The sequence below is a fragment of the Mustela erminea genome, chromosome 9 (genome assembly GCF_009829155.1).
Source record: "Mustela erminea isolate mMusErm1 chromosome 9, mMusErm1.Pri, whole genome shotgun sequence".
NCBI lineage: Eukaryota > Metazoa > Chordata > Mammalia > Carnivora > Mustelidae > Mustela > Mustela erminea.
Window position 1 is genome coordinate 45,361,811 of NC_045622.1, and position 23,446 is coordinate 45,385,256.

The 23,446-nt window shown below is 37.7% G+C and overlaps 1 protein-coding gene and 1 non-coding gene across 3 annotated transcripts in view; one reads left to right on the top strand and one right to left on the bottom strand.

The window, feature by feature from the left end:
* The window catches only part of DLG2 (discs large MAGUK scaffold protein 2), a 2,075,147-nt gene that overhangs the window by 378,627 nt on the left and 1,673,074 nt on the right, over window positions 1-23,446 (top strand). The window lies entirely within an intron of this gene.
* LOC116600420 lies at window positions 11,332-11,439 on the bottom strand. Its single transcript, XR_004289633.1, has one exon. It is a non-coding gene; the product is annotated as a U6 spliceosomal RNA (small nuclear RNA).

The following is a 23,446-nucleotide window of genomic DNA, read 5'->3' on the forward strand; positions in this document are numbered from 1 at the left end:
GGTCTGACCTTCCCAAAAGGCATGCAAAATCTCTTATTTTTAGAAATGAGAAATATTTTATTTTTACCTGGATTGACTTGACTCATTATTAGTTTTCACAGGCTTCTTTATTGTAGCTATATATTTAGTTATATTGAAGTGGATAGCAAGGACATTGGAGTGGGGTCATTGTTTTGGATCCTGTGAAGTCCCTATAGTGTGCCTCCCAATGATTGATTTCTCCCTTGAAACAAAATCAGATGACTTCCCAAGGAAAAACGTTGACATTATTTTAATAGTATGTAGTATTAAAAGACCTGGAGATCAAGGTTTAGACTTTTCTTGTTTTGAAAGAAAATGACATTTACCTGTTTGCATTCATCCTGGAATCATTTTAAATATAAGCTTCACTTAGTTCTTAAAATTTCGTTTCAGGTGCCTAGAGGGAGAGATCTCTCTTTTTACTTCATCAGCATATATGTGATAAAATTCTAACTGCTTAATGTATATTCTGATTTATAGAAGGTTTTAAGGAAATGTACATCAAAAAGGTTTTGTTGTTTCCTTATAGTATTTTTTACCTGTAATTTGCTGTTGATATTACAAGGCGGCAGCAGCAAAGTCGTAATAGAGCTAGCTATTCTGTATTGTTGAGGTTTTGAAACAAGATGGAAAATATTCACTCAGCCTTTATTTTAGGAATATAACAAAGACATTACTTGTTTTAAAACAAACAGATAATCCAAGGTTTGATGTTTTGGTGTTTCTAAAGTATATTTTCCTGAGCTATAAGTGATTTACCTCTCTCCTCTTTACTGTACTATACTGAGGCATATATCACTCTACTACTGGCTGCCAAAACCATATTAACTGATTTGTAGCTCTCAGTTATGGTGAGTTTTTTGCTTAACTATCTTTTATTCTCTTCTGAAAGAAATGGACATAGCATCATCTTTACTTCAGCTTTAAGAATTTATATATTATTCATTTTTTTTTTCCATAGAGCTTGAGTTACAGTGTTGAAACCTGCAATTCTGACTTGGTAACAAAAGGAAAGCATTCTTTTATTACTGAACAATTATTGAACCTGTTGCACCTGCAATTCTGACTTGGTAACAAAAGGAAAGCATTCTTTTATTACTGAACCATGTTGCAGTAGCAGCACTGGGCCAGGAAGGAGGCAGCTTGGCATAATATGAAAATGAAGAGTCATCTGAAAGCTCTGTGTTTGAGTTTTGTTTTTTCCGTATGCTAGTTATGTGGCCACAACCAAATTTCTTACTTAACCTCTCTCTGAACTTCAGTTTCTTTATTTGTAAAATGTTAAAATAATAATAATATTTACCTCATAAATTTTCTTGAAGGATGAATAATATGTAAGGTATGCAAAGTGCTTAGTACAGTTCCTGAGCCTAGTAAATATGCCATAACTAGCAGCTATATAGATAATGATCTTTTGGAAAGTCCTTCCAAACTTCTGAGTCTTACTTCCATCACTGGTAAATGGGGAAAAAAATTACCTGTTGGGGAGAATCAAATGTAAAGATGTATATAAGAAGGCTTTGGAAACTAAATTTTATCAAACTGCATTATATTAGAATGTATGGTAAAAATAGGATTTTATTTCCCTATTTCATCTCGCCCCCCCCGGGAATTCATATCAAATATCAGATGGGAAAGGAGTTTGCAAAGCAAAAGTATTGTGTAAATGTAGATAATCTCATCATCATTATTGTACAGCACACAAATACCTTCCCACATACCTGTTGCTGTTACTTGAAATTCTCTCCATGGATATTTTGGTGGGGCTGAAGAAGAGAAAGAGTAATAGTAGTCCCTGCTAGGATGTACATGCTTGCCCATAGGGCAGTACCATACCTCCATCAATAGGCTTTTGAATGAGCTTGTTAGAGCTCCATGTTGACATTTAAATAAGAGTAGTGTCTTTTTTTTTTCTTTTCATTTTTTTTTTTTAATTATGCTTGTTTGAGAGAGTGGGAGGAAAAGAATAATTAGGTGGCCCAGGGGATCAGGGTAATGGTGGGAGGCAACTACCTGATGATAAATGGGAATGGGCTGGAAGAGACTTGGAATAGAAGAGGCACAGTCATGGAGGGGAGCATTAAAGCATAAGTGAATGGTCTCAAACAAGATTTAACTACTTAATTTTTTAAAAAATTACACCAGCCTGGCAAGAGGCACAAAAATTAGTTCTTAGAAAGAATGATGAAACTGTCCTCCCTTCCACTCTCTTCCCTTTTCTTTCCTTCTTTCCTCTCTGCTTGCTCACACTTTCCCTTCCCTTGTCACTTAGAGAATATCAGCTATGTGTCATCATCCTTGTGTGGTGTCTTTAAGCTGCCACCCAACTTTGCACACAAAAGCTGGTGTGTAGAAGTGAATCTCAGGAATGTGGTCTTCTTTCCTAGCCTCAGTTCTGCCCAGCTGTCTTTGACCTGTTCCTTTCACTTGGTGCCTTCTTCCAATCTTCTAGTTGCTGACGTAGGTACTAGTCATTTTCTTTTTCCTTGGATTTCATATCTTTCTTTATATCAGTTGCCAAGATGAGGAAAACCAAGGCTCTTTATTGGATTATACTTTATAGGAGGAACAGTGTCATTCATATATATATATATATATATATATATATATATATATATATATATATTTTTTTTTTTTTAATATCACTTATCTTAGTTGATTCTCAGAATGGCTTGGTGAGCCAGATAGAGTTGATGTCACTATCTATATTAGAAATGAGGAAGCTGGAATAAACAACTTGTCTAGGATTATATTGTTAGAAAGTGACAAGAGTCAGGCATTTGACTTTAAGCCAAGAATTTCTCCAAAACACTCCCAGAGAAAAGAGCTGATTTTCACTAAGGATATTAGGAATGGTTTCATGGCCATGTGGCTCTAGGACTGAGTTTTGCATGATGCTAAGACTTGGGTGGAGGAGACAGATATTCCAAGAAGAGAAAACTGTGTGAGCAAAAGCTTGGAAGAGTAATAAAATCTGCTACTTACAAATGAAGTCTGGGCTAGGCACTTTTAATGTATTATAATCCTAATCTCCGTAGCAATCCAGCAGGTAAGTATTTTATTGATTGATTGCTCACCTTGTTTTAAGTAGGATTTGAGATGGTAGGTAGGTATTATTTTTAATTTGAAGAAGATGAAACTAAGACTCAGAAAAGTTGTGTAACTTGATCAAAGTCATAGAATAAAATGTGCTGTCATGGGGATTAATAAGCATGTGCCTGACATCCCATGAGCCTTCCCAGGAAAAATGGGAAAGGCTTTATGAATAGTGAGTAGTCAGTAGTCAGGTTTAGCAGACAGGGTAGACTATAGTTATAAGACTGATTAGGCGATATCAGCTGTCTGACTGAGAGCTTTAATTACAATACAACAGAGTTTAGACTCTGTTCTTTAGGCAGTTGTGAGCCATAGAAAGTTTCTGTGCAAGGAAGTGGCATTATCAGCTCTGCTGAGGAAGATTAAGCTGGCAGCGTTATGTATGTTAGATCAGAGAAGGGAGAAACTGGTGGCAGGGAGACCAATTAGATGGCTGTCATAGTAGGGAATATTCAACTGGGTACCCAGAGAGCTGTACATTATCCTTCTTGAGGATACTGATAGTAGATTTTTCTTTGCAAGTATCATTTCCCATGGATAGTAACTTGACTTATAAAAAAAGAAATTTAGGTTACACTTTAAAAATATACCAAAACTAACTTAAAAAAGAAAATTCTGATTACAAAATTAATTACCTAAGGAAGCCTCTGAATAACTTATAGAGCTGGTGGTTACTTTGCTGAGACCAAATTTTAGTTCAACATTTATCTATGAATAATTTATAGTAATATTTTTCTTTGGAGTACTCTAGCTAACTTGGCAAAAATATGATCCAAAATCATGAGAGTACATTAGTTTTCTACCTACTACTGTTCAACTTTAATGAAATTGGATCACATTACTATTTACTTGAAATATTAGACCTCAAAAGACTTAATATTGAGATGGTGAAAAAAATTTTAATCATAAAATTCCACTAAAGCAAATCACTTTGAAATTTCTCTAAGTTTGACCTTCCTCTTCATTTGCAATGCCACTGGTCTATTTCAAGCTTCCAAGAATTTTCCCGAGAGATGTGGCAACAGGCTAACTGACCATCATAGTCTATCTGAACTCTTTTACCTCAACGTCCACAAGCCAACAGTGTAAAGAGTACCTACTGATCTTTATTGTTTACTGACTGTTGTTCCATTTCCTTAACATAGCATTTAACTTTAGCCTAGCCTTTATAGTCTGGCCCAAACTTCAGTTAAGTCTTACTTAAGCCTTGTTCTTGTTTCTTCTGACTGGAATATTTTCCCCTTAGTTTTCAGCTGGAAATTTCCTACTTAATCTTTTGAAGGCCTGCTTGTTTATCACCAATCTCCCAATGACCTAGAACAAATTTTTCCCTCCTCTGTGCTGCTCAAAGCCTCTGTTAGAGTGTTCATCGTATTATAATGGAACTAGTTGCTCAAGTGCCTCACTTGTTGGATTGAGAGCTTCCTCATATCAAGTATTACATTTATTCATGTAGCCATAATATGGTTTAGAGCTTGTTAGGCAGTAAGTATTCAATACATGTTTACTGAGTGGGTAATTGACTATTATTACCTTGATGTCACAGGAAAATATACCACTTTGCTAAATATATATGTATTGTATAGAAGCATGTCTTCAAATCTCCTGGTTGACCCTGGGAAAAGGACTTATCTAGTCCTAGATAAGATTCTGAAGGAAGTTGTTATAAGTACAGAAATGAGTCATGGTTGCCCATAGCTCACTCTATTCTTTAATGTACTTATTATGTGGCAGAATATGGGGCACTTATGGGCTAACTGATGTCATATTGTTCTACATCCTTCACTGTGTATCCAACCCTATTAGCACATTGTATTACTATCAAAGTCAGAGATGCTATTGGGTCAATAGCTGTCTTGGAGAAAATGGTTAGGTTGTAAGGATTATACTCTATCCTAGGATAATCCAACTTGATTTGGGTTGATTGCTTACCCATTTTGATAAATTTTTCTGTTTTAAAAATTATTTTTTTTGCCATTTTAGCAATTATGCAGTATTACATTCCTATTCCTTTTTTAACAGGCAGGAATATGCTGGCAAAAAAGTTAGAGGAGGCTTCAGATTTCCTGAAGTTTCGCTCCCATAAAGAAAGGGGTTTACATTATATGGGAGTCAATGCAGTTCTCAAAATATTATGGTGAGGGGATAAGATTCATTTTTATGGTGGAATTATCAATAACTCGATACAAATGTAACAGTGAAAATGTTTCAAAATATTCATATTTTATAAGCTTGATATAATGCTGCCTATATAGCATTATAATAGCTCTAAGGAGGTCTACCTGCCTTAGACCCTGTCAACAGTGGTTTTATGTGGAAACCTCGAAAGGACTTCATATTCTCATCCAGAAGTATACAGTTCCCCCCCACCTTATCTGCAGGGAATTTGTTCTAAGGCTCCCAGTGGATGCCTGAAACACAGGTGGTAGTGAACCCTATATATACTATGTGTTTTCCTGCCCATATCTGTGATAAAGTTTAATTTAAAGTTAGGCACAGTAAGAGATTAACAATAGTAACTAATAATATAATAAATCAATTGTATTATTATAGCATAATAAATTTTGTGAATGGGGCCCTCTCTCTCACATATACACATTCTCAGAATATTTTTATTGTCCTGTACTCATCATTCTTCTCCTTGTGATGATGTAAGATGATAAAATGTCTACATGATGAGAGGAAATGAGGTGAATGACATAGGGATTTTGACATAGCTTTAGGGTACTACTGATCTGAGGATGGGTCAGAAGTAGGATTATCTGCTTTTGGGCCAGAGCTGATCATGGGTAACAAACAACAAAAAGTGAAACCGTCGGTAAGGAGAGACTATTGTATTCTTCTTGCTTTGAGTAGAGTTTTTTCTTCTTTTAGGAAGACTGGCACTTTTCACATTGTGTTATAAATATATTTTTTAAATTTTTTATTTGTTATAAACATATATTTTTATCCCCAGGGGTACAGGTCTGTGAATCGCCAGGTTTACACACTTCACAGCACTCACCAAAGCACATACCCTCCCCAATGTCCATAACCCCACCCCCTTCTCTCAACCCCCCTCCCCCCAGCAACCCTCAGTTTGTTTTGTGAGATTAAGAGTCACTTATGGTTTGTCATAAATATTTTTGAGCAGGCTAGAATTCCCCTACAATATGGAGCCAGGAACTGTGCCCTAAATATATGGTTTATGTCCCTTTTGCACTAGACCAGATTCTTGCATCTAGTGCCCAATCAGTAAATGTCCATTGGATAAATAAATAGATTATATTTCTGTGTTATCTAAAAGGACCATAGTTTTCACACTATATAAACATATAGGAACATGGGTAGTTGAAATTGGGAATGTTCCAGAAATTTTCAGATCTGTGATTATACAACATGTAATATTGTCAAAGAATAGAATCAGATAGTAATTCCAGGGTGTTTTGGGAACTAGAAAATCTATTAAAATACTATTAATTAAACATTTTCTGAAATGTTCACAGTCGTTACTATTCTCCATTATAATTTCATTATTACTACAGCAAATATGATTTATTTGTATGTATACAGCTATGATTGAAAGTAAATAATATAAGATCCTGGCTTAACATATGAATAACCCTCTGTTTCTTATTTAAGGAGAGAAAGTTATTTTATTTTGACATTTAGTATTGTCATCCTCTACAACCTGATGAAAAATGAATCAATGAATATAATACCAGATTTATACTAACAGGAATACCTGAGTTCTCTTGTATAGACTCTATAAGAGTGAGTCATATACTCAAAGCCTTTAATGCCTCAAGTCATTGAGGAATTTCTTAAAACTATTTTCTTACTCTGCTTGACTTATTTCGTCAAGCAGAGAAAGACAACTATCATATGATCTCCCTGATATGAGGAAGTTGGTGATGCAACATGGGGGCTTAAGTGGGTAGGAGAAGAATCAATGAAACAAGATGGGATTGGGAGGGAGACAAACCATAAGTGACTCTTAATCTCACAAAACAAACTGAGGGTTGCTGGGGGGAGGGGGTTTGGGAGAAGGGGGTGGGATTATGGACATTGGGGAGGGTATGTGATTTGGTGAGTGCTGTGAAGTGTGTAAACCTGGTGATTCACAGACCTGTACCCCTGGGGATAAAAATATATGTTTATAAAAAATAAAAAATTAAAAAAATTAAAAAAAACCCCATTTTCTTAAAGACATATATAATACAAAAATCATCATGAGATTTCTTTAGAAAAAGGATTTTATTTATTTGAGAGAGAGAGAGAGAGAACATGAGGGGGTGGAGGGGATGTAGAGGGAGAGGGAGAAGCACACTCTCTGCTGAGTAGGTAGCCCGATGATAAGGAGCTTAATTCCAAGAACCTGGGATCATGACCTGAGACAAAGGAAGATGCTTAACCAACTGAACCACCCAGGTGCCCCAATATTTCTTTATAGTACTGGGATGTTAACCTCCAAATGTCCACTTGGCTCAGCTATAATACCCAGTTATTTAATTAAACACTAATCTAGATGTTTCTGAAGGTATTCTATACATGTGGTTCAGATCTATAACCAGTTGATTTTAAGTAAAGGAGATGAGTCTTGAGAATGTTGTGAGCCCTCCTGCAATTAGTTGAAGGCCCGAAGAGCAAAAACTGTTTCCCAGAGAAGGAATGTTGCGTCAGGACTGCAACACAGGGGTGCCTGGGTGGCTCAGTCAGTTAAGTGTCTGCCTGTGGCTCAGGTCATGATCCTGGGGTTCTGGGATGGAGTCCCATGGCAGGCTTCTTGCTCAGCGGGGAGCATGCTTCTCCCTCTCCTGCTCCCACTGCTTGTGCGTGCACTCTCTCTGTCAAACAAACAAACAACTAAATAAATAAATAAATCTAATAAAGACTGCAGCACTAATCTTGCCTGATTTTCCAACCTGCTGGTCTGTCCTATAGATTTTAGACTTGCCTGCCTCTACAGTTGCAAGAGTCAATTCCTTAAAATCAATCTCTTTTTCTCTGTCTCTCTAGAGAATGCTGCCTAATGTAAGCACCAGCTCATTTTAATAATAGGTAACACTTACATAATGCTTATTATAGTCTAGGTGGTTACTAAGCATTTTACATATATTAAGTCATTTAATTCTCATAACAGTTATACAGGAGAGGTATTACTGTTACTGAATGAACAAAGATGCAGAAAGTTTAAATGATTTGCTTAAAGTCGAATAACTAGTAAGTAGAAGAGCTGGGATTCAGTCCTAGGCAGTACATTTTCTTTTTTTTTTTCATTTTTTATTTTATTTAATTTTATTTCCAACATTTATTTTATTACAAGCTAGATGAATTCAAGAGGTTCTTTTGGTAGGTTCCACTCTCCTTACCTCCAATCCTGATGGCATGCAATTTTTTAAGATTGCTTTGAATTTATAATTCATTGAGGGGAGTTGACAAATTACTTTGAGTTTTTCTCAAAACTCAAGAGTAAGGTCTGTGTTTTTATTCAGTTAAATCCTCTTTTGTGTCTCTTTCCAAACCACTATGCCATATAGTTTTCAAAATAATAGATTGTGTTCCTGGATGCAAATGACAAGACAAAATAGATCAAGAGCAGAACTTCATTTAGTTCTTTTTCTTCTCTGTATGTGGTGGATTTGAGGTTCAAACTTGTACCATTATACATGTTAGTGTCCTATCATTAGCACTGTCATGAGCCTTTAACATTTATTAAGCCTATTAATGAAACCCACATTCTTACATGCACAATCTCATTTAATTCTCTCAATCCAGTGATGTTTCTACTATATCTTTTACAATGTAGTAGACTCATTTTGCTTTGACTCCACAATATGTAGTCTTCAGTCTCTCTGTCTCTTGGAGTATCCTGGAATCCTAAGAATTTTGAGGAAACTTATTGTTCAAATAGTCTAAGGACTTTTCCAAAGCAGGATATTTTCTGTTGAATTCCATCTGATATTCATCCAATCTTATGTGCAATCTCTCTACCATTGCAAAAGTCTGAACAGGTCTTCTAAATGTTAGCTAGTATATTAAGGGCCAGCTAGTTAGCTAGTATATTACGCACAAATGTTAGCTAGTATATTAAGATTAGATGTAATTAGATTAGATGTAATTTTTTAGTCAGTCTGAAGCAGAGAGTGGGGTAGGGCTGGAGTTTACAAGGGAGAAGTTGGAAATCAGGAGACTGAGTACAAGATGCAAATACAATTGCAATAAACAAGAAGTAGGCTTGCAAAAGAAAGGACCTAGACTAGGTCCTAGACTAGACTAAAGCAATTGCTTGCTTGGGATCCATTAACAAGGCAGCAGCTTCATGGCTGGAATGTCGGGTCATTTTATAAGTATAGTATTGAGATAGAATTTTCTGTTTCCATTATGGGTGTGTTCTAACTGTTTGAAATTTCTCCCATAGATGGAATAAAAGTATGCTTTCCTAAAATTCTACCCATTAATTGTAATTCTGCAACACAGGGCAAAATAGGCAAAATACTTCTTTTCCATCAGTTTGAAAGCCATCAATTATTCGCTTATTCTTCTCCCTGTCTTTCTTACCAAGTATTTATCTGATATGTACACATAACATGGAGCTTTTTGAGAGACATTAGCAGTTCCAGTTGTGTGTTATTTAAAACATTAAATAAGAAAATAGGGTGATAAACAGTGAAGTATCTACTCTCCTTGCAATGGTGCTAACTGAAAATTACTGGGATGAGGCTTTCTGAAAAAGAGATAATAACAATTCAGTCATGTTTAGTGATGGCCCAGATATCTAAAATAAACTACCCCACTTTATTCATGAGGAACATGTCAGTAAAACAGAAAAAGAGCTCTGAGGAGCCAGAACCAATTCTACACTCTCTTAGAAATTTGTCAGGATTAAGTAAAATAATGCAAATAAAGTACTTAGCGCATTGCTTGTCAGTAAATATTCAAAAAATGAAAATTATTAAATATAGGGAACAGTTGTTGTTGGCAAACACATTAATAAAACTAAGGAATGAAATCTGACAGCTTGATAGTAAAATAAGGCAGGAAAAGGAAAATAAAATGCAAAAAACAAATAGGAAAATACCAAAAGCACCATAGTCTGAGACCATTTTGTTTATGGTAAACTCACTGATGCAATAAAGAAATAACAAAGGTTCAAAATAGTTTAAATTGTTTTAAGTGTGACTCCCTTCAGAGGAAAAGAATGTGCATATTTTAGAAAGGCTTCCATGCAAAATAAAAACAAACATTTTATCCTAAAAGATTAAACTCTAAGATATGTGGAAAATTCCTCTTTTTAAAATAATTTGTTTCACATGGCTTCAGATAGTCAGGCGCTTGTTTGGGTTGCTTTAGTTTGGTGTTACTGTGTGAGATTATTTGACAACATTCATTCAGCATATATTGATTAAATGCTTTGTTCCACGATCACTGGTGGTTATTCTAGGGGATAGAGAAATGAGTGAGACCATGAGGCCAGATCTTTGCCCTTTAGAAGGAAGACCCATATCTTAAGCACCCTTGTAGCTTGATTTCAAGTGCTAACATCGAGACGGATACAAAATTTTATGGGAGCACAGATCAGGTTTATTAAATATGAATTATATAACTGCTGCCAAAAGAAATCATGAAAAAATATTATCTAGAATTGAAAGTTCTTGCTCTTTAGAACTCATAGTACATCACTAAATGGCTTTGTTTTGTAACATTTTGCTGGGACTGTGGTAAAATGACTCCCTGTGGCAAATATTTCTTCATCAGCATTGATTGGTTCAAAGTAAAAGAACTATGTGCATAAGAACCACTTAAGTAATCATTTATTCACTCTATCAACAATTATTCTTGAGTGCCTAGAGCTTCTACTCTGTGCCACATACTAGGGATACAGACATGAATGAGACTCCATGGAGTCAGAGTGCTGCCGTGGAAGGAACATCGGTGGTGGAGCCAAGTGGGCTGGGGTGGGGATTCTGCTTCCCTTCCTTACAGCAATGTGTCTTGAACATGCTCTTCTCACTCAGTACAACGAATATAGAAATATTTCTTTTGATAGTTGTTTGGAAGGTGGAACTGTATATGTCAAACACCTAATTTGTTTGGGTTTTGGCCGATTGTATGTGCTCAACAAATGGAAGCTATGTTAATGACAGTAAAGTCCATAGTCCATTGGGGGCAGGCAGATACGATGTCATAAAATAAGAAGTGTGCAGATTTGCTGAGTAGGAAATGAAGGCTTCTCAGAACAGGTAACTTGAGAGAAGTCTTGTGTGTCATCCTTGCGTAGGGGCCAGGCTAATTTTCTCTGTTTTCTTCCAATTTTAGTATATGTGCTGCCGAAGCGAGCACTTGAGAGAAGTCTTGAAGTGAAGGCAGTAAACAGAGTGGGAGTAGTTTTGAGGAGAAAGAGTAACATTTGAAAGGCATGGCATCTGAGAGAGAGCACAACTACCCTTCCCCCAACCCCAGGAACTGCAAGAATCTCAGCATGGCTAGGGCATAGTAGAGCATGGTGCAAGGTTGAGACTGGAGCATAGACAGGATTAGACTGTTAAGAACCTTGCATCGATCGCTAAGGATTTAGGGAGTGGGAAGGCATGAGAAAATTTTAAGCACAAAATAAAACAAATTCAATGGCAGTAGGTTGGGCTGTTGGGAAACTATATCCATGAGTTATAAAAGAAATTACATTCCTTGTGAAAAATCCTTGTGGCAAATACTGATTTTAAGAGGGAAAGATGCCTAGCACCATGTAGTGTAAGAAGGAGCTGCATTCTTGGAGTCCTTGGTAGATTCTATGTGGATAGAATGCTGCAATTTTGCTTTGGCTTTGGCCTTTTTAGCTAAAATGGAGCTATCAATAGCAGTGGCCATCAAGAGTCATTATCTATGACGTTGGCAAATATAGTACAGGAAAGCTGAGTGCTAATCACATTCAGACAGAAATGTACCTAATGATAGAATATGACTGGCATCCCAAACACCTGTCTTGTTGATCAGTTACCTCTTGTGGCAGCTGTCATACCCTTGAAGTTGCTTTGAAAGGAGAGATTTACAAATTCAAGAATAGACAAATAGACCCTGAGTTTCTAAATGGGGTTTCATCCCTAGGCTCTAGTTTGGTATCCTACTGAGGCAGCTAGTAGTATGGAGTTCAGAGCTGCTTATACTGACTCTAAGGCCTACATTAAAAGGCTGGCTGAACTACTTTTTTGGTATCTTTGTTTTAGGCCTTTATCTTTATCTGAGCCCTTGGGTTGTTATTGCTTTGATGATGACAAGAGGCAGGATTAGATGCACCTAAGGGAAAAATTGCCAAAGAAAAGGAAGTATTTCTCTATAAGGCCTATAACATCAAGCTTAAGTTGTACATTTTACGTCCTTTGTCCTGAGACTTATCCCTGGCTTCAGCTTGGTTTCTAAGGGCCAAGGGGGAAAGAAAAGGTCTTTCTCTCAAGAGAAGTATTCTTTAAAAAAAAAAATTATTCGAGAGAGAGCTAGAGAGCAAGAGAGAGGGCACATGCACAGGTGGCAGGAGAGGGAGAAACAGGTTCCCTGCTGAGCAGGGAGCCCAACATGGACTCCATCCCAGGACCCTGGGATCATGACATGAGCCGAAGGCAGATGCTTAAACAACTGAGCCACCCAGGCACCCCAAGGGAGACTTTAAATAAAAAGGCACACAACATTTGGATCCACTAGCATTTAACTCCTTCCCTCTGCATCCCACTCCTACCATGGCTGATGTGGGTTGGGGTATGACTGTGTCCAGTGTGAAGAGATTGATTTGTCCCAGCCTCTGGTTCCCTCCCATCTAGAGATAAATGTAACAAAAAATGATGGCACCTACTTTATTCAATGCTGGTCAGATGTTGTGGTCCTTTTTGGAACCCTTAGGAAAAAGGAAAGCAAACTTGGGAGCATTTGAAAGAGAGAGACTAGAAGGGCCAAGAGACACAAAACCATGTCCATGTCATGTACAGAAATGTGTATGTTGAGGATAGAAATTTATTTCATTCATCTCTATGTTCTATAGCAGAAGCCTGGCACAGGGTAGGAATTTAAGATTTTTTTTTTTAAAGTGTTTCTTTTTTTTTTTAATTTTTTTTAAATTTTTTATTTTTTAAAAACATATATTTTTATCCCCAGGGGTACAGGTCTGTGAATCACCAGGTTTACACACTTCACAGCACTCACCAAATCACATACCCTCCCCAATGTCCATAATCCCACCCCCTTCTCCCAAACCTCCTCCCCCCAGCAACCCTCAGTTTGTTTTGTGAGATTAAGAGTCACTTATGGTTTGTCTCCCTCCCAATCCCATCTTGTTTCATTGATTCTTCTCCTACCCACTTAAGCCCCCATGTTGCATCACCAACTTCCTCATATCAGGGAGATCATATGATAGTTGTCTTTCTCTGCTGACTTATTTCGCTAAGCATGATACGCTCTAGTTCCATCCATGTTGTCGCAAATGGCAAGATTTCATTTCTTTTGATGGCTGCATAGTATTCCATTGTGTATATATACCACATCTTCTTGATCCATTCATCTGTTGATGGACATCTAGGTTCTTTCCATAGTTTGGCTATTGTGGACATTGCTGCTATAAACATTCGGGTGCACGTGCCCCCTTTGGATCACTACGTTTGTATCTTTAGGGTAAATACCCAATAGTGCAATTGCTGGGTCATAGGGCAGTTCTATTTTCAACATTTTGAGGAACCTCCATGCTGTTTTCCAGAGTGGCTGCACCAGCTTGCATTCCCACCAACAGTGTAGGAGGGTTCCCCTTTCTCCGCATCCTCGCCAGCATCTGTCATTTCCTGATTGTTGATTTTAGCCATTCTGACTGTGTGTGAGGTGATATCTCATTGTGGTTTTGATTTGTATTTCCCTGATGCCGAGTGATATGGAGCCCTTTTTCATGTGTCTGTTGGCCATCTGGATGTCTTCTTTGCAGAAATGTCTGTTCATGTCCTCTGCCCATTTCTTGATTGGATTATTTGTTCTTTGGGTGTTGTGTTTGCTAAGTTCTTTATAGATTCTGGACACTAGTCCTTTATCTGATATGTTGTTTGCAAATATCTTCTCCCATTCTGTCAGTTGTCTTTTGATTTTGTTAACTGTTTCCTTTGCTGTGCAAAAGCTTTTGATCTTGATGAAATCCCAATAGTTCATTTTATCCCTTGCTTCCCTTGCCTTTTGTGTTGTTCCTAGGAAGATGTTGCTGTGGCTGAGGTCAAAGAGGTTGCTGCCTGGTGTTCTCCTCAAGGATTCTGATGGATTCCTTTCGCACATTGAGGTCCTTCATCCATTTTGAGTCTATTTTTGTGTGTGGTGTAAGGAAATGGTCCAATTTCATTTTTCTGCATGTGGCTGTCCAATTTTCCCATCACAATTTATTGAAGAGGCTGTCTTTTTTCCATTGGACATTCTTTCCTGCTTGTCGAAGATTAGTTGACTGTAGAGTTGAGGGTCTATTTCTGGGCTCTCTATTCTGTTCCATTGATCTATGTGTCTGTTTTTGTGCCAGTACCATGCTGTCTTGATGATGACAGCTTTGTAATAGAGCTTGAAGTCCGGAATGTGATGCCACCAACGTTGGCTTTCTTTTTCAATATCCCTTTGGCTATTCGAGGTCTTTTTCTGGTTCCATATAAATTTTAGAATTATTTGTTCCATTTCTTTGAAAAGATGGATGGTACTTTGATAGGAATTGCATTAAATGTGTAGATTGCTTAGGTAGCATAGACATTTTCACAATATTTATTCTTCCAATCCAGGAGCATGGAACATTTTTTCCATTTCTTTGTGTCTTCCTCAATTTCTTTCATGAGTACTTTATAGTTTTCAGAGTATAGATTCTGTGCCTCTTCGGTTAGGTTTTATTCCTAGGTATCTTATGGTTTTGGGTGCAATTGTAAATGGGATTGACTCCTTAATTCTCTTTCTTCTGTCTTGCTGTTGGTGTAGAGAAATGCAACTGATTTCTGTGCATTGATTTTATATCCTGACACTTTACTGAATTCCTGTATAAGTTCTAGCAGTTTTGGAGTGGAGTCTTTTGGGTTTTCCACATATAGTATCATATCATCTGCGAAGAGTGATTAATTTGACTTCTTCTTTGCTGATTTGGATGCCTTAATTTCCTTTTGTTGTCTGATTGCTGAAGCCTAGGACCTCTAGTACTATGTTGAATAGCATGGTGATAATGGACATCCCTGCCGTGTTCCTGACCTTAGCGGAAAGCTTCAGTTTTTCTCCATTGAGAATGATATTTGTGGTGGGTTTTTCATAGATGGCTTTGATGATATTGAGGTATGTGCCCTCTATCTCTACACTTTGATCAGGAAGGGATGCTGTACTTTGTCAAATGCTTTTTCAGCATCTATTGAGAGTATCATATGGTTCTTGTTCTTTCTTTCATTGATGTGTTGTATCACATTGACTGATTTGCGGATGTTGAACCAACCTTGCAGCCCTGGAATAAATCCCACTTGGTCGTGGTGAATAATCCTTTTAATGTACTGTTGAATCCTGTTGGCTAGTATTTTGTTGAGTATTTTCGCATCTGTGTTCATCAAGGATATTGGTCTATAGCTCTCTTTTTTGATGGGATCCTTGTCTGGTTTGGGATCAAGGTGATGCTGGCCTCATAAAATGAGTTTGGAAGTTTTCCTTCCATTTCTATTTTTTGGAACAGTTTCAGGAGAATAGGAATTAGTTCTTCTTTAAATGTTTGGTAGAATTCCCCCGGGAAGCCGTCTGGCCCTGGGCTTTTGTTTGTTTGGAGATTTTTAATGACTGTTTCAATCTCCTTACTGGTTATGGGTCTGTTCAGGCTTTCTATTTCTTCCTGGTTCAGTTGTGGTAGTTTATATGTTTCTAGGAATGCATCCATTTCTTCCAGGTTGTCAAATTTATTGGCGTAGAGTTGCTCATAGTATGTTCTTATAATAGTTTGTATTTCTTTGGTGTTAGTTGTGATCTCTCCTCTTTCATTCATGATTTTATTTATTTGGGTCCTTTCTCTTTTCTTTTTGATAAGTCGGGCCAGGGGTTTATCAATTTTATTAATTCTTTCAAAGAACCAGCTCTTAGTTTCGTTGATTTGTTTTATTGTTTTTTTTGGTTTCTATTTCATTGATTTCTGCTCTGATCTTTATGATTTCTCTTCTCCTGCTGGGCTTAGGGTTTCTTTCTTTTTCTTTCTCCAGCTCCTTTAGGTGTAGGGTTAGGTTGTGTACCTGAGACCTTTCTTGTTTCTTGAGAAAGGCTTGAACCGCTATATATTTTCCTCTCAGGACTGCCTTTGTTGTGTCCCACAGATTTTGAACCGTTGTATTTTCATTATCATTTGTTTCCATGATTTTTTTCAATTCTTCTTTAATTTCCCGGTTGACCCATTCATTCTTTAGAAGGATGCTGTTTATTCTCCATGTATTTGGGTTCTTTTCAAACTTCCTTTTGTGGTTGAGTTCTAGCTTTAGAGCATTGTGGTCTGAAAATATGCAGGGAATGATCCCAATCTTTTGATACCGGTTGAGTCCCGAATTAGGGCCGAGGATGTGATCTATTCTGGAGAATGTTCCATGTGCACTAGAGAAGAATGTGTATTCTGTTGCTTTGGGATGAAGTGTTCTGAATATATCTGTGATGTCCATCTGGTCCAGTGTGTCGTTTAAGGCCTTTATTTCCTTGCTGATCTTTTGCTTGGATGATCTGTCCATTTCAGTGAGGGGAGTGTTAACGTCCCCTACTATTATTGTATTATTGTTGATGTGTTTCTTTGATTTTGTTATTAATTGGTTTAAATAGTTGGCTGCTCCCACGTTGGGGGCATAGATATTTAAAATTGTTAGATCTTCTTGTTGAACAGACCCTTTGAGTATGATATAGTGTCCTTCCTCATCTCTTATTATAGTCTTTGGATTAAAATCTAATTGATCTGATATAAGGATTGCCACTCCTGCTTTCTTCTGATGTCCATTAGCATGGTAAATTCTTTTCCACCCCCTCACTTTAAATCTGGAGGTGTCTTCGGGCTTAAAATGAGTTTCTTGGAGGCAGCATATAGATGGGTTTTGTTTTTTTATCCATTCTGATACCCTGTGTCTTTTGACAGGGGCATTTAGCCCATTAACATTCAAGGTAACTATTGAGAGATATGAATTTAGTGCCATTGTATTGCCTGTAAGGTGACTGTTACTGTATATGGTCTCTGTTCCTTTCTGATCTACCACTTGTAGGCTCTCTCTTTGTTTAGAGGCCCCTTTTTCAATATTTCCTGTAGAGCTGGTTTGGTGTTTGCAAATTCTTTCAGTTTTTGTTTGTCCTGGAAGCTTTTAATCTCTCCTTCTATTTTCAATGATAGCCTAGCTGGATATAGTATTCTTGGCTGCATGTTTTTCTCGTTTAGTGCTCTGAAAATATCATGCCAGCTCTTTCTGGCCTGCCACGTCTCTGTGGATAAGTCAGCTGCCAATCTAATATTTTTACCATTGTATGTTACAGACTTCTTTTCCTGGGCTGCTTTCAGGATTTTCTCTTTGTCACTGAGACTTGTAAATTTTACTATTAGGTGACGGGGTGTGGGCCTATTCTTATTGATTTGGAGGGGCGTTCTCTGAACCTCCTGAATTTTGATGCTCGTTCCCTTTGCCATATTGGGGAAATTCTCCCCAGTAATTCTCTCCAGTATACCTTCTGCTCCCCTCTCTCTTTCTTCTTCTTCTGGAATCCCAATTATTCTAATGTTGTTTGATCTTATGGTGTCACTTATCTCTCAAATTCTCCCCTCATGGTCCAGTAGCTGTTTGTCCCTCTTTTGCTCAGCTTCTTTATTCTCTGTCATTTGGTCTTCTATATCACTAATTCTTTCTTCTGCCTCATTTATCCTAGCAGTGAGAGCCTCCATTTTTTATTGCACCTCATTAATAGCTTTTTTGATTTCAACTTGGTTAGATTTTAGTTCTTTTATTTCTCCAGAAAGGGCTTTTATATACTCTCGAGAGGTTTCTCTACATATCTTCCATGCCTTTTTCGAGCCCGGCTAGAACCTTGAAGAATTGTCATTCTGAACTCTAGATCTGACATATTACAATGTCTGTATTGATTAGGTCCCTAGCCTTCGGTACTGCCTCTTGTTCTTTTTTTTGTGTTGAATTTTTCCGTCTTGTCATTTTGTCCAGATAAGAGTATATGAAGGAGCAAGTAAAATACTAAAAGGGTGGCAACAACCCCAGGAAAATATGCTTTAACCAAATTAGAAGAGATCCCAAATCGTGAAGGGGGAGAAAGGGGATAAAAATAGGTTCAAAAAGGAAGAAAGAAAAAAAAAGAAAAAAGAACAAAAAAAGAAAAAAAATAAAAGAATTTAAAAAAAAAGAAAACAAATAAGAAAAATATAAAAAAGAAAAAATATATATATTAGATAAACTTGTTAAAAAACGTTAAAAAAGAAAAAGGTAAAAGTTAAAAAACAAATTTTACCAGAAGGCGAGAAAAAAAACAAAAAATGAAAAAGAAAAAAATTGAATTCACTGCAAGACTAAAAAAAATCACAGGGAAAAAGCCATGAGTTCTGTGCTTTGCTTTCTCCTCCTCTGGAATTCTCCTGCTCTCCTTGGTATTGAAACCGCACTCCTTGGTAGGTGAACTTGGTCTCGGCTGGATTTCTTGTTGATCTTCTGGGGGAGGGGCCTGTTGTAGTGATTCTCATGTGTCTTTGCCCCAGGCAGAATTGCACCGCCCTTATCAGGGGCCGGGGTGAGTAATCGGCTCGGGTTTGCTTTCAGGAGCTTTTGTTCCCTGAGCGCTTTCCATAGGGTTCCGGAGGATGGGAATACAAATGGCGGCCTCCTGGTCTCCGGCCCGGAGGAGCCGAGAGCCCAGGGCCCCACTCCTCAGTGCGCCCTCAGAGAACAGCACCCAGTTACTCCCGTCTGCCTGACCTCCGGCCGCGCTCCGAGCTCACCGAGCCTGCGACCAGTTCAAGGTAACACCGAGCTGTGAGCTTACTGTCGGCTCTGTCTCTGTAGCCGGCTTTCCCATTCCAATACCCGCAAGCTCTGCGACACTCAGACACCCCCAATCCTTCTGTGACCCTGCGGGACCTGAGGCCACGCTGACCCCGCGTGGGCTTCGCTCCGGTTTAGCCTCTGGAGCGATGTCCCTCACCGGAACAGACTTTTAAAAGTCCTGATTTTGTGCGCCGTTGCTCCGCCGCTTGCCGGGAGCCGGCCCCTCCTCCGGGGTCTATCTTCCCGTTGCTTTGGATTCACTTCTCCGCCGGTCCTACCTTTCAGAAAGTGGTTGTTTTTCTGTTTCCAGAATTGCTGTTCTTCCTCTCTTCGATCTGCCGATGGATTTTCAGGTGTTTGCAATCTTTAGATAAGCTATCTAGCTGATCTCCGGCTAGCTGAAGTAGTCTCAGCCTGCTACTTCTCCGCCATCTTGGGAATTTAAGATTTTTTAAAAAAGATTTTACTTATATATTTGACAGACAGAGATCATAAGTAGGCAGAGAGGCAGGCAGAGAGAGAGAGAGAGGAGGAAGCAGGCTCCCCGCTGAGCAGAGAGGCCAATGTGGGGCTTCATCCCAGGACCCTGGGATCATGACCTGAGCTGAAGGCAGAGGCTTTAACCCACTGAGCCACCCAGGTGCCCCTTAAGAGATACTTTTAAATGAGTGAGGCAATGAATGACTACATATAAGGAATTTATAATTTTCATGATTAGGGATGCATAAACCAAAAAATAATGATCATGGGGACAAGAGAGTCTTGACTTTTCATGTGGAAGAAGATCCTCAAAGGATAGATCTATAAGAAAGTGTTGAGGTCATTTGGAGGCTGGTATAGGCTCAATGGAAGAAATACTCATCCAACAATCAATTTCATTATTTTGTAGTCATGGATATTCTATCTAAAAAATATCCATTAAAAGATAAGAAGTAGAACTCTGTTTACTGTGGTTACAGTTATACACAATATAAGGTAAAAGAGAGATGCACCTGAGGGTGTATATTGTGTCAAGCTTATTTAACGATGGCACATGAATTCATCTCTTTAATTCTCAAAACTACCTATGATATGGGTTCTATTATTACCCCCCTTTTAATAAATTAGGAATCTGTTTGTTTCCTCTTGCTGGGGAGTAGAGGGCAGGGATAGGATGGCTGGTGATGGACATCGGGGAGGGTATGTGCTATGGTGAGTGCTGTGAATTGTGTAAACTGATGATTCACAGACCCGTACCCCTGAAGCAAATAATACATTATATGTTAATAAAAAATAATAAATGAATCCTAGGCAAAATAATAGGCCAAAGTTCATATAGCTCTTGGTGGAATGAGGATTCAAACCCAGAAATACTTTTTCTAGGACCTGCAGTCAGATAAAGGAAGCAGAAAAACCAGAGAATCAGTTTTAGACACCTTGGCACAGTATTCATTGATATATTCATTCATCAGTTAAAAATATTTAAGAGTCTTCCTGTACTAGATATTATGTTAGATACAGGGTATATATAAATGAATATAAAACATCTCATACCCTCAAGGGTTTATCTTCTTTGTAGCTATGAATGTGTCAGATGTGCCTTAAAAAAATGAAGGGAAAGACTAATATGAATTTATTAAATAGTCTACAATTGCTGGTCAGGAATTGTAGGAGAGGGTGAGACAGAGAGGGCATATGGTGAGATGGGCTGAGAAGGAATCTAAATAGATTTCTCAGTGTGGAGATAAGTCAGAGTCAAGCAAGAAGGTCTGGGACCAAAGCTGACTGTAGTCTTGGTAGCACCCCAAAACAAACAGAAGTATTGTGTGAAATCCACAGTAGAATCTAGAGGATCCAAGGAAGTTTTCTTGGGAGGGCTGGCTTTCTTGTCCATGGCTGACATGGTGGAACTAGTCTCAAACCGAGGGGTCAGAGCTGTGACAGAACCTTAAAGGAGGCAGAATGAACTAGCTGATTTTGAATTCCAGGTTTGCCCTATGTCAGGTGTATAATCTTTACTCTCTGTGACCATTCAGCTTCTTATCTGTAAAATAGATTATAATACTTACATCAAAAGATAGTTGGGGGGCGCCTGGGTGGCTCAGTAGGTTAAAGCCTCTGCCTTTGGCTCAGGTCGTGATCCCAGGACCCTGGGATCGAGCCCCACATTGGGCTCTCTGCTCTGCAGGGAGCCTGCTTCCTCCCCTCTCTCTCTGACTGCCTCTCTGCCTACTTGTGATTTCTCTCTCTCTGTCAAATAAATAAAATCTTAAAAAAAAAAAGGTAGTTGGGAGAGATTAAATGAGATTAAATGTAGACAAAACATAACACTTTGCCTGAACAAAGTAGGTACTTAATAAATGTTAGTTCCCTTCTTCAGTGTTCACCGCTGAAGGAGGGCAGAGCTTGAGCCTCCCCTTTCCCCTATGGATCCTTGCTGATCCTAAAGAGCTTCTGGCCCTTTATTAACTCACATTTTGTATAGGTTCCATAAAAATCAGACCTTTGAATTGAATACAACTTTGAATTGAAACAATAAAGAGCTTTGGGGAGGAAAAATTATTGATCTTTAATTATTTTCTCTTAGATGAACTCTTTCAGAACTATTACCTGGGACATCCCTATAAACATTAAAATGTACAGCTGGGTGTCCACTTATCTTAAAAGTCGGTTCAGTAAGGGTGTATTGAGATTCATTGTGGTGAATCAAGATGCTCAGGGCTTTATATTCTGACAGTAAAGTCACATATTCTAAGAAATAACATTTCAGTTTTTTGAATTTTGTTCCTTAAGTGGAATACTAGATCTGATATATTGGCTTGAATATTTTCCTAAAAATGCATTTGAGACAGCCATTTCTTGATTTACTGATTTCTGTCACTTAAACATTACTTATACAAATAATAGCAAATACCCATAAGATTATGGTTTTTCAATTCCAGTTTTAAAAGGATAAGAATGGTAGAGAGACACATTTTGAATAGGCGAGTCAAATAATCTGTATCCATTATTTCTATAGCAGGAAAAGATGTTAGGAAAATGCATTTGCCATAGAAGAAAGCCATGAAAGGCCACAAATTGCATATTACTCTAAATTTGTTCCTTTGATATATGTTTTTTAAAAGGGGGTAAGATGCTCCTTTGGTAATGTGAAAGAGGCAGGTGAAACCTCCTGTAATGTGACCCCACCACAGTATCAGTTCCTGGATCCTCAGATTAAAAGGGCATATTCAAAATTTTCCACAGAGCTGGGTTCTAGCAATTTGAAACCTCATTTGGATCCTGACTTAGTAATACATTATCTCGTGAACTTTGGTAATTTTCTTAATCTCTGCAACCCTCAATTTCATCATTTGTAAAGCTCTTCGAATGATAATATATGTGAACATGGTTTATAAACTTAACCCCTCTACAGTACTATTGTTTTAATCTTCTGGAAGTGTCCTTTTCTTGTGAAGGTGGTAAACTCAGCCAAAGCTTTGAAAGAGACCTTGTATAATATAAGATGGCATTGTTCATCTACTACCTCATTGCTGTACAAGAGATTTAGGTCCTTATGGCCTAAATATTTCCATGATAATGTCTCAGAAGTGCATATACAGAATTGCAAGCTCCTTCATCCCTCTCATCGTTAGCCTTATAAAAAGGTTTTACTGCATTACTTAAAAATTTGAATCACATTTTTGTCAATGGGAAGTCTGATGAATTGTAAATAACCTTTCTCACAGACACATTTGTATTGCATTTATCTAGTTTGTCTAGTTACAGAAATCCTCCAAATATAAAAATCCAACATTAATCCTTAAATGTCTGCTATTTTGCTTTTTATAAATAGCTATATCATGTTTTCTTTCTCCATACACTTCTATCTAGGAGCATGCACTTCTAAGTGTAACTCATTTCACATTATTTTGAACAGATTTCATTTGACCAAGAAATATTAGCCCTCTTAGGCTTGATGTGCACATTTGCATGCCAATAAATGGGATGTGATTTTTACCTCATGGCTATTTTCATAGCAGTGATGATTTTTGGTTCCCAGAACTATGTAAATGTGTCTGGATGGCCCAGGATCCACTTTTTGTATCATTAAGCATAATAAAATTACTCATTCGCTGTATATAGCATGCATCAATCTTTATCTCACATCAATAAAGGCTGACATCATTTTATTCCTTTCTTTACTGTTTTGTCCTTCATTTCTAAATTTAGCTCACATGTATATTGTTTCCATTTTTTAATTTCAGCCTGAATAATTTATTGTCAAGCATTTTTTTTTTTGGTCTATTTAATCACCTGAAGAATTTTGAGTTAGGCTTCTATACTCATTCAGGTAATTATAAATTCTTTCA